Source organism: Cynocephalus volans, chromosome 1, assembly GCF_027409185.1.
Source record: "Cynocephalus volans isolate mCynVol1 chromosome 1, mCynVol1.pri, whole genome shotgun sequence".
Classification (NCBI taxonomy): domain Eukaryota; kingdom Metazoa; phylum Chordata; class Mammalia; order Dermoptera; family Cynocephalidae; genus Cynocephalus; species Cynocephalus volans.
This window is the reverse complement of record NC_084460.1, coordinates 212,268,265-212,284,633: the sequence shown is the minus strand read 5'-3', so window position 1 is coordinate 212,284,633 and position 16,369 is coordinate 212,268,265.

Below are 16,369 nucleotides of genomic sequence, written 5' to 3'. Positions count from 1 at the left end.
TTATGCAGCATGATGAAGCCATTAACTTCATTAACTAGAAAAGTGGCTGAGATTTGAAATACAGATAATCTGCAAGTGGTAGGGGGAAGAACTGGTAAAGGTAAATTGCTTTTCCTTGCCATCTTAAAAGATCTAATTCAAACTTTCTAGAAAGTTTAAAGAATTAAATAATTTATTTTGAAGTTTTACAGCCAAGATGAATAATTCCTTCAACATGGTAGAATTATATAAGAACTTGGCATGTACCGAATATAAAATATAAAAGTACAGTAAGTATAGCCTTTACCGGAGAAATGGCTAATTTTGTGGACAGTGCTAAAAATTGTTGCACAATTACAAGTACGTGTATCTTATTTTCAATGAATCATCTATTTTTTTTTTAAGTTTCACAATTTTATCTACCACCACAAAGTCACAGGGTGATTTGTCACTGAAACTTTCAACAGACATCACTAGGCAGGATAAATTCAGCAATGGACCAAAAGATGGGAATACAGCATTATGATAGACTCAGAGAGCTGATTTCAAGAGGTGTGTGATGCATGAAAATAAAAGTTTGTTTTGTTTTTTATGAAAATGAACATGTAAATAGGAAACACAAGGCTGCTTGGCATTTAACTATAAATTCTAACATTGTTGAACATTATGTTCTTATGAAAATGGAAAGGATGCTAGAGTACGGCACATTGCAAGTGAGCTATGTTAAAAAAAAAAAAAAAAAAAGAAATAGTACAAAATGCCTGTCAACTTTCTTTTTCCACCACTGTGTTTTAGAAGTTTTATCCTCCATATTGAAAATACACTTTTAAAATCTTCCACTACTAGTTTTTCACTCCACTTCTATACCACAGCTTATAAAGTAACTTGGCAAACTATTTGAGAACAAAATTTTGCATTTCCATTCCTAAGTTATTAGTATTTTTTAGGTGTAAGAGAAAACCATGAGGTAATTGTATTTCCCGTGATCCTTGTTTTAAATATGAATATGTTGACTTGTTTGTGGTCCTAGAATGCTGGGGGATGGCACAATGCCTTCAATAAGCTCATGGAATATTTTCAGGTAGAGATGCAAAGAGGAAGAGAATGGTGCTGAGGTTTCTATTTCCCATCTGACCCCAGGAAATAGTTCAGTATTTTTCAAAGAATTAATGTGAACAAGAAAAATGGAAGAAAACAACATGATAGAGATTTGCAATATTTAAAGAGAAAATGATTATCTGAAGGGGGAAAGGCAGTTCATTTTAGGAAGATTATATTATGTTATGTTATGTTATGATATATTATATTATACTATATTATACTAATTATGTTATTTATTTATGTAGCAAATTCAAGGTATGGAAGGGTTTGTAAAGTAAATACGAAACTTAAATTTCAGCAAGATGGATTTAAATTAGCCCTAGAGAGGAGAAAAGAGAGGGTAACCTTGAATGACTGATGGACTTGCTAGAATTTATTCCAGTAGCTTTTGCTGATATTTACTCTTCCCCCTCTTCCTCTTAGTCTGCCTCCTTCCTACTCTGCGTCTGCCCACCACTCTTGGGTCGTTTCTCCTCCTCCAACGGTCGTATTGTTTTGACAATAATATTGACTTCATTTCTTATAGTAATGTCATCTTGAGAAAACTTCTGAACGTTTTAGAGCATCAGATTCCTCATCCATAAATGTAGATGTCAAACTATAGCATAGATTTGTTGGTAGCAGTATGCGAAGCACATAGTACAGTGCTTGATATATTCACTGGTGTGTAATTCATTAAATGTTGGGAAGTCAGTGTGTGTTCATTATTATTATTGTTGTTGGACAGTGCAGTAAGTCAACATCCAATACTTCCTATCAGTAAGCTCTCTGAGGGCAAAGAGGAAGTGTGTGATTTATTCTTAAGTTTATGTCTGTAGTTTAAAGTTTATGTTTATAGCTTTAAAATATAGAAGCATCTGTTTTTATATTTCATATGACACTATCAGTATCTCGATCTATCTGTATACATCTGAATTGGTATCAGTGCAAATTTATTCATTCAACAATTATTTATTAAATTACCTGTGTCAGACATGGTGCTAATCATTAAGATGCAAGTGAGAGATTGTAACATTAAGGTATTTACAGTGTAGAATGAAATAGATGTATAAATAAGTAGATGTTATAAAATATGGAAGTTTGTACAATGGAAATCTATAAAGTGTGGATGCAAAAAAAAAAATAAAAAACGGTCAATTCTACATGAAAGAGTAAATTGCAATTAGGAAAAGCTTTTCCAAAATGACTTTGATCTGTGTAAATAAAACTTGGTAGTCAAGATTGGATGCAATTTTTTCCCTGATTATCCTAAATAAAAGATACTGTGAAATGATACAGTACAGCTAAAATTAGAGGAATGGTTAGAATTAGGTTACCTACTTGGATCATTTCTAACTATGTTTCACAATTACATGTTAGAAATAATGCCTTGCCCCCAAATTCAACTAATATTTATTTTATTAAATTTTTTCCTGTGGGCCAATTATTGCATTAGGGAATAAGAAAATGAAAAAATAATCTAAATTTTTATTCAAGGGTCTCAAGCATAGTATGGAAGATATATGTACAAATTATTTAGTTTTACATGTTGTATATACCAAATGGGAAATGATTTGTTTTTCTCAGGGGCAAGGAATAGGGTTAAGGTGATGCTTAACGGTGGGCTTTCAATACATGCAGTACAGGTGAAGGGTATTCTGTGAAAGGGGGCTAAGGGGACCAGCCATGTAAGTCAGGAGAAGTAAGCATGGGCTAGCTACTTTGTGAAGGTCTTGCGAAATGTTGAGGTACTTGAATTTCATTAGTTAAATATAAGACTTAATTGCAAGATGGTTTTGCATTATTTTGTTTTTAAATCCTGGAGGTGTTGTGATATTTGCATTCACACTTCTAACTTAAGTGATTAGGCAGCAACTATTGTAGGAAAAAGCAATTTGGGATAGAAAAATAAATCTAGTTGAATGGCTATTATATAAAAGGCCCTGTGGTAGGTGATTTATATATGGCTTCTAAGACAGTCCCACAAATAATCTAAAAATATGAAGAATAATTTTCCCATTTTACAGTTGAGGAAATTAGAGTTCAGGCAACACAACTAGCATAGATTCAAATCCAGGACACTGGTTTCAAACTCTTCCATGATAGCACACTAAGCAAATTTCAACACTCAATAAAAATAAAACAAGTTTAAACTGGAACAAAATGCCAGGTTTAATGTTAACTAACTGGTGATCATTGAAATCAGTAGCAAGATCTGATTTTCAGCATGGGCTTCAAAATGTACCAAATTCTCCATTATGGGTATTATTGTGAAAGAAGCCAAACCCATTTTGTAATAAGATATAGTCTCTGTTCTAATTTACATCGCCTTGCCCTTTTTGCTTTGTTTTGTGTACTCTGGGTTTTCACATGAAAATCAACTACAATGTATATTGAGAAGCTAAAATAAAAATATAAACAAACAAACAAATAAATAAATAAAAAGAAAAGGAGGGGGAGAAGCAAGAAAGGAAATCTCAACTATGTAGAGAACAGTATCAAAAAGAGGTAAAGTCTGGATAACTTGGTTCTGTGAAGAAATGGCTGAAGAATTTGTGTTTAGCTTTGCGAAGTAGCAGCTGGGGAGTGATCTGTATTGCTTTCAAACACTTTGATGGTTGCCAAGTGAAATATGTTTAACAGTGGTTCTCCATGTCTGATGTAGCACAAACACAGAAGAATAAATGGGTTTCCTACTATCTAGAATGGTTTAGACAAACTTTTGCCTTAATTCTAGATCGAATGATCCCTTTGAGGTCTTTTCCAGCTATACTTTGAAATGCTTAGACTATGAAACTGCTAGAATAAAGTTATTTCATATCTGAGCAGCAATTTGTACAGATAAATGGAAGACTTTGGGATAGGTTATACTTTTCCTTTGCCAGTATCTAAAAAGCTTGTTATATATTTGTAAGCACACTAAATATAATTGAAGAAAATTGCAAAAAATGAAAAACATTTATCACTAGAAGACATTTTTCATATGTGGTATTTTTTCTACATAGTTTAAACAAACAAATTCTTTTTTGGATTAAAAAGGAAAGCACTTTGCATAATTTTTTTTTTTTTTTTTTGTCTTTTTTGTGACCGGTAAGGGGATCGCAACCCTTGGCTTGGTGTCATCTGCACTGCGCTCAGCCAGTGAGCGCACTGGCCATCCCTATATAGGATCCAAACCCGTGGCAGACCGCTGCTGCGCTCCCAGCGTCGCACTCTCCCGAGTGTGCCACGGGCCGGCCCTTGCATAATTGTTTTTGCATTTGCATAGCACCTTCAGTTAAGACACCTGTGTATTTCATGCTGTTAATATAGGTGTCTTGTTTAAATGGATTTTATTTTACATTATCAAGTATGATTATCATTAGTAGTTTTTATTTTCAAGACAGATTAATTAACACAGGAAGATCCATGATCTCCCCAATCGTTATGAATGCGATTTTTTCTGTATTTCCTTTAGTCATTAATTCAACAAGTATTTATGGAGTAGTTGTTCTATGGCAAGAACTGATATTACAAATGAATGTACTTTTAAAATCCGGACTTCAGTTGTTTGGGTGTGGTGGGGAGGAGGGAAGTCTCCTGCTTCTTGATATATATGTGATTTTTGCCTCAATATTATAGCCAGGGTAGACCCCAGAACTCTAACAATCTCTGCCAGTCCCAGATAGAGGATGGCAATGGTGGCATATAGGCTTGTTCTTGGAATACGGACAAAATATCTGATATGAAATTAGTCTTTTATAATTTTCACCATTGAAAATCACTCACACAAAGCATTCATGAGCTTGCAGATTATATTGGAAATTTGGGGGATTACAGTGCCATTTACCCTTGCTTTTCTTCCCACTAGCCTCTGCTATAATCCTGCTCTAGGGTTACACTTCAGAGTCCTCCTTCCGTTATGCTATGCAGATCATCGTTCCTCAATTTCATTTTCCAAATTTAGACAATTCATCCCACTCAGGTGCCTGACAGAAAAGATTCATCCTCCTGAGACGGCCGTTTGTTTATAAACAGCAGAAATAGAAAGAAACCTGTTACACCTATTTCTATCGTAATTCAAGTTCTTAATTAATTGGTGTGCTTCAGTGGTCTTTGGAAGCCCTGAGTGGCTGCTTCGTCTTGATTCTCTACGTTCACACAAACCTGTCGGATGCGGGATTTCGTCAACCTCCGGCTTCTCCCCGCACCCCGACCCACTCCCGCCATTGCAGGAAGGAAAACAGAAACTTAGATCATTTTTTAAAACTTTTTCTACAGAATTGAAATCCATCCTTAATCTGTTATATTATTTACTACATCACTTCATGTTTACATAGATTTTATTCAGGTCCCTCTTGAGGAGGTTTGTCTGCACCAGCAATTACAGACTGGACCCAATTTTTCTTTTCTTTTCTTTTCTTTTCTTTCTTTCTTTCTTTCTTTCTTTTTTTTTTTTTTTTTTTTAGCTCTTTTTATCTCTGTCAATCAAAAGAATCTGAGACATATTAAAATAAAGAAAATACAGGTATAGATAATATATTTTAAACGTTAACTCCTAAAACTTTTATGTAAGGGAAAATAAGTCCGCATTATTAACGTTGTTTATTATTCATTATATTTATATGCAATCCATTTCTAGGTTTTTTCTTTTTCAGATTTTTTCCACTTTTAGGTGTTTCTTTTTCAATTTTCCCACTTACAATATTATGGCATCCACATTTTTAAAAAATCAAGGATTAAGAGAATATTTTAGTTATTCCAAAATGATGGACAGTGGATTACTTTATTGTTCCTAAAAATTGAATTTCAACAGATGCGTAATACAGGTGTAGATCATCAACACTTTATGATACGACTGTTTTTAATTTTCATTTAATGCCTTGATTGCTTATGAGTTAGTCATGTGTGGTGTTAGAAAAATTCAGAAATGCTTCTTAATCAGTTGTTAATTAAGAATAAATCATCACATTTTAAAGAGATGGTAAAATACCCTTTTCAGAAGAAATGGCAATTGCTTTTTTTTCTTCACTTTTGTTATACAAAATTGAGCTCTGAAATTTGGATGATTAGAGATTACCAGCCACAATTATGATGATGTTCTGATTTAACATTTTCTTCTTTATGAGATAGTGAAAACTTGTTGATGCTTTTAAAAAATGTAAATGCTTCTTTCAATGTTTATATTATGAGTATCAGTCATGATTGATATTTGGAAATTAGTTCACGGCAGAGTTTACATCAGTGTAACATAATTGCATTTCTTTCTGTGCCAATTGATTTTATTGCTATGTTTAATGGCTTGTTGCATACTTTACAGGATAATGAATTTCATTTTCTTGTATTGTCCTATAAATAATCTGGAATTTTTTTAATTAGGATAATCATAGTAGCTGTCTTAACCTTGCAAACATGTACTGCTCTTCCATGAATTTGAGAATTGGAACATTTATCTCTGGATAAACTGGAACATTGATGTCTCAAGCCACATCAAATATGTCATATCTATTCAAACTGTTTTCTCATAAAGGTATATTTCACATTTGTTAGAGAATGTTCTCTTTTACATGTGTTCACTATTAAGCATTTGTATTTATGTGGCTAGAGATGCTATTTTATACTAACCTCATTAATTTTTATTGGTTCATTTGACTGGGATCTAACTCCACATTGACTTTTCAAATAAGACAAAAACTTAAGCTTAAATATGAAGCCCACTGACACTCTTAATTATGGTGGATACTTTAGCTTTAAAAGAGATTTTTTTTTTTACTTGTTTTTGGCTTTGGTAACTGTACTGAGACTTTGCAACATACATGCACACTTCAGAATTTTGACTAGTAGCAAAGAAAGTAAAATTTTTCTTTGTAGTGTACTTGAAAACATTCATCTGTACAACTTGACAAAAAAATCTAAATAGAAAAGGCACAATTGAAATTGAGTAACAAAGTACATATCATTATTTTTCATATTGCGTGATCCTTTATAACTATTATAACTTGTTAGGTGGTGATGGGGGTCAAGTTTTTAAGAACACACATGGTAAGGTACTTACAATCAAGGCATAGCAGATATGGCAATGCATGATCCTCCCTTAACATTCACAGTCCTTATTACTGGATTCAAAGAAGTTATACAGCTTGGAAGAATTTATAACTTTTACATCTATGAGTGTTTTTTAAATTTTATTCTTTGGATGACTAGCTAATAACCACCAGATATATTACTAATAATACAATAAATAAAAGTATATATTCTTGATTCATATTGTTTCCACGGAAAACAGCCTACAATTATTGCTTTTCTTTATTAATTTTCATTATTTTTGCTTATACATTTGTAATAGAACATCTCTATACTACTAAAATTGGAATTACAACAATAAATCCATCAATTTACTAAGCAAATACATATTGAGACTCACCACATGGCAATGATGTATTCATCATTTATTCTGTCCTCTAGGTTTTAAAAATAGTATGTGCTGGTTTGATTTTAATATTTTTAATTTTTCATATTTTTATTGCAATATTTGACTTACTTATAGTTTATTTTTGTATGAAAAATAATACATGGTTCAGCTTTATTATGATTTTTTTTTTTTAACTCAGTGCCTAGCTAGCTGAACTAACACTCTATGGAATAATTTGTATTTTCCCTAATGACCTGAAGTGCCCTTTTATTACACACTAAATTTTCATTTGTATTTCAGACTCATCACTTTTACTTGGTTCCACTGACCTATTTGTTTCTTTATTACTAAAATGATTTACTTTTATTTTAATATTTTTATGATAATTTTCTTTTAATAACTCTTGTTATGTTGCCAGCACCAAATTATTATTTTTATTGCAGAATTATCTTAACTATTATTACCTGTTTACCTGCCTTATGTGAACACATTTTTAAAATATAATACATACATATGTATATAATTTTTACTATTAGAAAAGTCACTTTATCCTCCTAACCACCAAATTAATGTTGAATATATATTTGAAGAATACTCATTTGAAGGAATGCCAAGTCAATAACTTCGCAGGCCTCAGGATGTAAAGATAGGCATTTCATAACTAACAAAAAGATCAGCTTTTTGTGATAATATAAGAGCCCATCTAACAAAAATTGCAGTTTCATTAGATTTTGAATTCAGTGCAAATCACTGCAGCTTGACACACTGTTAGCCTCTTTATTTACATAACTATCTTTTCTGGGATCCAATTTTAAAAGATTAATTTATTGATTTTTATATGATACTGGAAAGGGGGTGAAAATTAAAATTTAGAGTGTATCCTGGACTTCCTTTGACAGGCTTATGGCTAATTCCTCAAGTATATTGGGTTGGGGACAATGAGTTTTAGGGTCATTGGTTTAAAAGTGAACTTTGGAGACTATGTCAAATTCAGAAAAATCTATCAGATACCAATTCCTACTCTTGGGGAGGAGGTATTGGTACCAGAAGAATCTAGCATATTTCAGAATCCACTGACAGGAACAAGTAACTTTCCTGATAGGTATGTCTATCTGGATATATCTGGACTGACCATGCTCATGTGGCGAGAAGTACGTAGGTTAATACAAATTCCTTATTGTTACTCTCTGTTACTCTTTGGGACTAATTGTAAAACTAAAACACTAACAAACTCTTGTCCAATTTGGAACTAATTTACTGTCTTTCAGGATATCTAAGTAAGGCACTTAAATGCCCATCTGATGTTTTCACTGCTTTATTCAGTATGCAGATTTCCCGGGAAATCTAATTTTATTTTTGCATTGTTAATGCATTTCGTTTTAAGCTGTGTTTTGATTTTTCAAACTGGCAAATTTTCACACAGCCATCTAAATTTCTTATTTAGATGAGTAACTATAGAATAAAGCCTAATATGAATATTCCTGAGCACGCCTTATTTCAGGATGTGGCAGAATGGGAAATAGCATATGTGAAAAAACCACAAACCGTATTTGGGGAAAGAGAGAGTTGTGTTGTACATACCTCGGGGATGGTCGCCGAGGCGACAAACCTCTTGACTTTGCCAGGCGTTAGTGGAACAGACACTGCTTCGTCTTCTCCATTTCTGTCAAATGTAATATTTCCAATTTATTATTTATATATTCCTTTGGGAGGAGGGCTTTCACATTTTTTATATCTTTCAAACGTTGCCTTTGGATATATGCTCGTGACTTCCATGCATTTTTATCCACTTATGTAAAGCCTGAAAATAACTAGAACAAGGGAATTCAAGTCACCAGGTTAATCAAAATGCATTGTTGAGAGCTTCCAGATTCTTTCTACTAACCTCCCACTCCTTGTGAGGTTTATTGTGAGTAGTTAATATTTTATGGGAATGCTGTCAGTTTCTTACAGAGCCCAAAGGAGTTATATATTTTTCTGACACATGATCATAATTCCCATCAGTATGTTTAATGTCAGCATCTGTAGGATTCCTTTGATTTTTAGGGAAAAAAAATAATAAAGAATTCCAGACTCGTCAAATAATAATAACTGTGAATGCTTCAGGAACTTCTTATTACTCTGGGTGAATGCTTGGGGACCAGAGGGACAGATATGCGATGGATGCCTCTTAGTGGTTTGCTTGTTAACCTAATGTTCTTTTGCCTATTTAATTATTCCAAGAATGAGAATTTTAAGGACTAGTTTTGAACACATACATAATTGAGCATACATATGAGGGTACTTCAGAAAGTTCATGGAAAAGTAGGGTTAAAAGATACTATGAATCTTTCCATGAACTTTTTGAAGTACCCTTGCATATATACACAAATAAATTTATATATTTAAAATATATATCAAAGATAGGATAATATATTTGAAAATTATCGTGTATTAAAAGGAAATGAGAGTTTTTATTTAAAAACAAATTAAGGCAAATTCATAATGTTGAAGATTATGGATGATGGGTGTTTCTGGAATTATTCGATTAAAAATAAAATCTGTGTGGAATACTGTTCATGTCACAAAGCAAGACACAAAAGAATCTTGGAATGTGTTCTTTACCCCATGACAGGCTTTAACCCAACTGGGATCTAATCAGGTTGTTTTGCTAAGTACCATTTCACTTTTATTCTTTTTCCTAAGAACAATGATAAGAAGCATGAAAATGATCTCTACAGGCAAAGGGAAGTTGGGTTGGTAATCCTTGCTAAAGACAGCAGCTGGTTTAATACTGAAAAATAATTCAGTCAGCTAATATGACTGACCTTTTAACAAAATTGAGCAAATCACTCAGTTTTGGCATCAAGAAAACTCAGGTGCTAAGATACAGTAAATACTTGATCTATTGTTTTTTTTTTTGTTTGGTTGGTTTGATTTGCTATTGGGTATGCTGTTATGCCTGATTCAACTTTAAAGGAGATCTTAAATGTTTTCTTCTAAAAAGCATGTAAAACCTTAACTTATATAGCAAACTTACTCCATGAACAGGTGGTTTCTTGGCCATCATTTGTGTATGCTTTCTTTGAATCAGAGATTTAAAAAGAAGTCATGTAAATGCTATATATTTTCCAGATAGAATTTTGAAATATTAAGATTTGACTAAAAAGTTGTGATGTAGCTATGGAATCATTAAATTTAACTGTCTAATTAAAAGTAGAAATTTTGCGTATCTATTAGCTTTATTTATATATAGAACCTTTTAATTCTTTTATTTTAAGTGCCTAAAGGTCATACTTAACATAAGCTATAAATTTGCCACAGCAAATTTATTTCTGTATGCCAAAATCCTTGTTCCCTTTTTGCCATTTGATAACATGTTCTGTACTGATTATTATAAGATGTTTTAAATTATGAACATGTATCTCCTCAGAAAGCTATTATAAAGCAATAAGGATGAAATTGAAAAAAATATGAAAGTAGTTTCTCATTTAAAAAAATTAAAAAACAAGATATTTAGGCATAGTATACTTTTGTAGCATGACTAAGATCTATCTTAAACCAAAGTCAGCACCATAATTAAGATGTGAAAATCTGGTGATAATTAGCTTATGAACAACCGAAAAAAACCCTACCACAATTAATATTCTGACAAAGGAACAAGACATGAAATGATTAAGAGACAAAATTTTCATTGTTTGTAGACAATGTGGTTATACAGCAAGAAAACCCAAGAGAATCTGCTTAAAAATTTTTAGAATTAATGAGGAAATTTAGTTAAGCATTAGATACAAGACATTGTAAGCACGAATAATTAAAACAATTAGTATTAGCACAAAAATGGACAATCTGATCAGTATATTAATCCCCCAAAATCATGTTTGGTGTGTTAATTTTGTATTGCCTTGAATTAAAAATTTACATAAGTAAAATGAGGAAAACCAAATTATATCTTTTTAATAAACCTTTTATAGGACCTTTGGCACACAGAATTTATCTAGTTATAATCCTCATTCAATTATATTTTTTGAACACCTACTATGTGTCAGGCACTGGCCTAGTCATCTAGATGGCATCATTAAAAGTAAGAGTCAAAGAATTGCCCTTTTAAGTTCACCGTCTGCTCATGCAAAGCCCTTTTGATGTTTAATTTTGTTTTATTGCTTCCCCTTGTTTTCCTATCCCAATTACATTGTCCTCACTGCATGGGTATCCATCCTAATTCCTATATTGTGTACTCTTTTCATCTATTGTCTACAAATTAATATATTTCTAAGTATATTTTTGTAATCATGCCTAGAATTTGTGTATGTGCATTTATTTTTAATGTATCCAAATGCTGTTGTAATAAAGTTAATTCTCTTTCTTACATTTTTTTATCCTTTGTTTTATTTTTAAGATCGGTATTTTTGGCTGCATTTCTCCTGAATAGCATTCTATTGTATGCCTATGCCACACCACACATTATTTATGGATTCCCCTAGTGGTGGACACCTAAGTTGAATCCAACACATTATCTAACATACAGTTTGTCATGATGAGTATATTCTATATGTAGCATGCCCAGATAGTCTCTTTGGTTTGCCTAGGATATAGGTTTATGCCTATGCCCCAGCATAATAGTTAATCTCCACCCTTTAGTCTCATGCAGTCTTTCTCTTCTCTGGACTTTATATGCAGACGTCTCTGGAGTTTATACTCTGGGTTGAAATTGCTTACTTACGATAGTATGTGTAAAATATTGCTGTTTAGAATAGCTTTACCAGTTTATCTTGGGTTCCTGTTTTCCCAATTTTCCTAATTGTTTACCTACTTCATGTTGATAGTCAAAAATATTTTACTGGCAATTTAAATTGCTTTTTTTTTTCTTTATTAGTAAGTAGACCATCTCTCTATTTTCTTCTGACTTATTTTAGCTTCACCTTTCATGTATAGGTTATTCATATTTTTCATACTCTGCATTGACTTAAAGTCTTCGTTTTGCTAATTTGAAGAATTTCTTATATATTATAAATATAAATCATTCCTCTGTTAGATTTAAAATGTTACAATTATCTTTTCCAGTTTGTTTCTGTCATTATATTAAAATCCTTAATTGTACTTGGATATTATCAATTTATTCCACTAATTGTCACAAATTGCTGTGATATGAAGGTACCATATCCCATTACTTAAGATATGGTACCTTCACATTTAGGTGAGGGTTCTTAACTTCTTTTTGTATATGGTGTTGGAGAATTTTCTATATGTAGTGAGTCACTTTTTACCCAACATCATTAACCAAACATTTACGAAATAACCCATTCTGGTTTTTAATACCATCTCTATATCAATTTGCCTTATGTATACAAGTCTTTTTCAGGGCTTTCTATTCTGTTCCACTGTAATGTATGTTTTTTTGCATCTGTCTCATATGTAAGTACTTATAAGTACAATGACAGTGTTATAATACCTGGTAGGGAAAAAAATCACCAATTTTTATTTTCAAATGTAGTTGCAGCCATTTGTAGACCTGTTAGATTCCATATTATTTTAAAAAAAAAAAAAATCAGTTGTCAAGTTATAAAAAAACTCTGCTGGGATTTTGAATGGTTGAGTTGGATTTATAACTTGATTTGATGAGACTTTACATCCTCATAGTAGTTAGTCATATTATTCATGAACAACATATATCTTTCCACTTATTCAGCACTTCTTTTAAGTGTATTTATAATGGTCTTGTGCATTAACTGTTAAATTAATTCTTAGATAACATATTTTGTTGTTATTGTTAATGAAATTTTATTTCTATTACATCTTCTAATTGGTTTCAGATGTGATTTTATTTCGTAATTTCATATACTTGTTGGATTCTCTCATTAGTTCTAATAGTTTTTAAATGTATTTCCTTACATTTTGTATGTAAGTGAACATATAATTTGCAAAAATGAAACAAAACAAAAAAAGTCATACCTTTTCTATTTAATATTTATATCTCTTCTTTTTCTTGTCTAATTAAGTTAGCTAGAACCTTGAATAGTACGTGAACATCAACAGTGATCCGAAGCATCCTTCTCTTATTCTCAACCTTCAGAGAAATGTACCAAAATGTATTCTCTAAATACAGCATTTCCTATAAAATTTTGTAAGTGCATTTTTTTCTAGGTATGAAACATGTTAGTTTTAGATTTCTAAAAGTTTTTTAAATTATATTTTTATATCCCTTCAAATATTTTTATATCACTCCAGGCTCCAGGTGATAATGCGATTGTACTACTTCAGCTCATTAATATAGATGATCACATTGATGGATTTTTCTGACATTAAATAATTCTTGAAATAAATTCTACTTATGCTGTTGTATTATTTTTAATTCAATGTTGGACTAGTTTAATTAATATTGTACTTAGGATTATTATAACTATACTCATAAGTGAAAATATACTTATAATTTACTTTTCCAGTACAGTCTCTACATGGTTTTGATTGAGGGAAAGACAGATCCTCCTCTTTTATTGTTTTTAGAACAATTTATTTAATGTAGGATTAACTTGTTCCAAAAGTGTTGGTAAAACATATCTGCAAAATCTTGGGGATTTTGTGAGGAATTGGGGTAGAACCTTTATTACCATTTCAAATTCTTTTATGATTAATGGTTTACTTGCCTTCTCTGTATCTTCATTTGTAATTTATCACATATACTTTCCCAGAAAGTTATCAACTTTATCTAGATTTTTAAATGTAATAATGCATAGTTGCTGTTTTCATTTTTTTAGACATAAAATTTGGGCAATATCTATAGCTGTTATCTGTTTTTTTGTTTGTTTATTTGTTTTCCTGTTTTTTTTTTTAGTTTACTCATCTCTTTTTCTTATTATGTTTTGCCAGAAGTTTGTCTTTTCTTAACTTGCAGTTTTTAAAATTATTTCTATTAATTTTTGCTCTTGATTTCAATAACTTTTACCTTTATTATTTTCTTCTAAATTTCACATATCTTAACTATTTTCTTTTTGTCTTTTTAAATCTCCTTTTGATACCTTTCAGGAGAGATGTATGACCTGATGTTTCATCTCATTATTATTTTTTTTCTTCAGATCAATCTGTTCTGCTGTTTGACCTGTAAAGTGAATTCTTTCTTTCAGTGCTTTTATATATATGTATGTGTGTCTGTGTGTATTTTTTTTTTTTTTTTTTTGGCTGCATTAGTTCTGCTTATTCTGGTATAAGTTATTGTGTTCATTGTCTTTTCTTTACAGTGTTTGCATTTCTCTGATTTCTCCTACTTTTTGCTTGTGAAGTTTCATCCTTGGCTAGAAATGTCTACTATTAGAAGAAGGAACAAAAGACTGGGATTGATTTCATCTCCTCCACAGGATTTCATGTGGGAATGGGTGGCCTAAAGAAGAAATGCCTCAAATATTGCAGTCTGGCCTCACCACTCTCTATTACCTTCTCCCTAATAAGCTCTACAATTTCATACTAATATTTTCATAGATAGTAATCCACCTGAAGAGAGGAATAACTATCATCTTATGGAAAAATATACAATTTAATGCATTTGTTTAAATAAACAGGAAGCTTCTTTGATTTTTCCAAAGATCAACATATTTTCTTTTTTCAATGAATTCTCTCAATCTTACCTTCATAAAGTTTTACATTACTATTTAACCTTAATCACATTTGCCTTGTGTTTTAAACTAATATAATTGGTTTGTTATAAATTACTGCAGGGGTTTTAATAGGGAAAAAGAGACTGTGATATTACATTGATAATTTTAGTCACTTCTTTCTATCTAAAAAGGAACTCTAAAGATGAAAGATCATTAAAATACCCATTAGTAGGTTTTATCATTTTTCCTGGAAATAATGACCATAACAGTGCTGAATTATTTACAGGAAATCTTTGTCATTAATTAATTAAAATTACCTAATTGTGAAGGTGATGAAAGACAAAATATTTAAATGGAATAAGAGAGGTTAAGTTCTTAACAAGAGAAAAATCCAAAAAGTTGAGAAAGTACCAAATAAGGTAAGCATGAAGAAATTCTGGAAATCCCAACCTTATTGGAATAAGAATCCATATGTACATATCATCATAGAGTCTTGATGTGTTTAGAATACAGTATCTTTAGAGTGTGATTGAAGTTGTCTGATAAACAAACCATTAAATTCTGTCAACATTTAGCAACTTACAAAATCATGGAGTTTCCAATTTATATTGTTATATCCTAATTATATAACTTTATAGCAGTTTGGAACATGAGGATTTTCTCCCATGATGTCTGAACTGATATAGTTGAACACAAAATGTTCTAAAACAAAGAAGTTTCAGTGTGTGTAAATCTTCTGTCTTTTTATTGTATCCATTGTATCTTGGTAAGTAAAATTAGGACTGTTTTTAATTTGGACATATACAATTTGCTCCTTAATTATTTATCTGAAAAATGTGTATTAAACACCTACTATATACCAGATACTGTTGTAAGTGTTGGTTATTATCTGTAAAAAGACTGAAACTAATCTCTCTGTCATGGACATCATAGGTTAGTGAAAGAGACAGTCACTCAACAATTAATTATGCCCTGAGTTATTTAATTTTAGTTTTAATAGTAGTGAAAATGGTAATGCATAGACTTTTGTAAAAACATATGGGAAAGGGAATGGGAGAAATTTACCAACTCTAGGTAAAAGTAAAATTTAAACTGGGCCTGAAGGATGAGTGGAAGGTAGTGAGTAGTTAGGGTAGGGGCAGGCAGAAAGAGAATTTTTAGTTTCCTTACTCTGCTTACCCTTACCCCTAACTGATTCTTAGAGTGAGGCCAAAGTTTAATGGAAGCTATTAACTTTTCCTCCTGGTTCCAATTTTTTATTGCTCGTAGTGCAGTATGGGAAGGGAAGATGTGATTAAATAGTATCTAAGGCAGTCTGCAATGAAAGAATGAATGAAAGCTTTAGGATCCC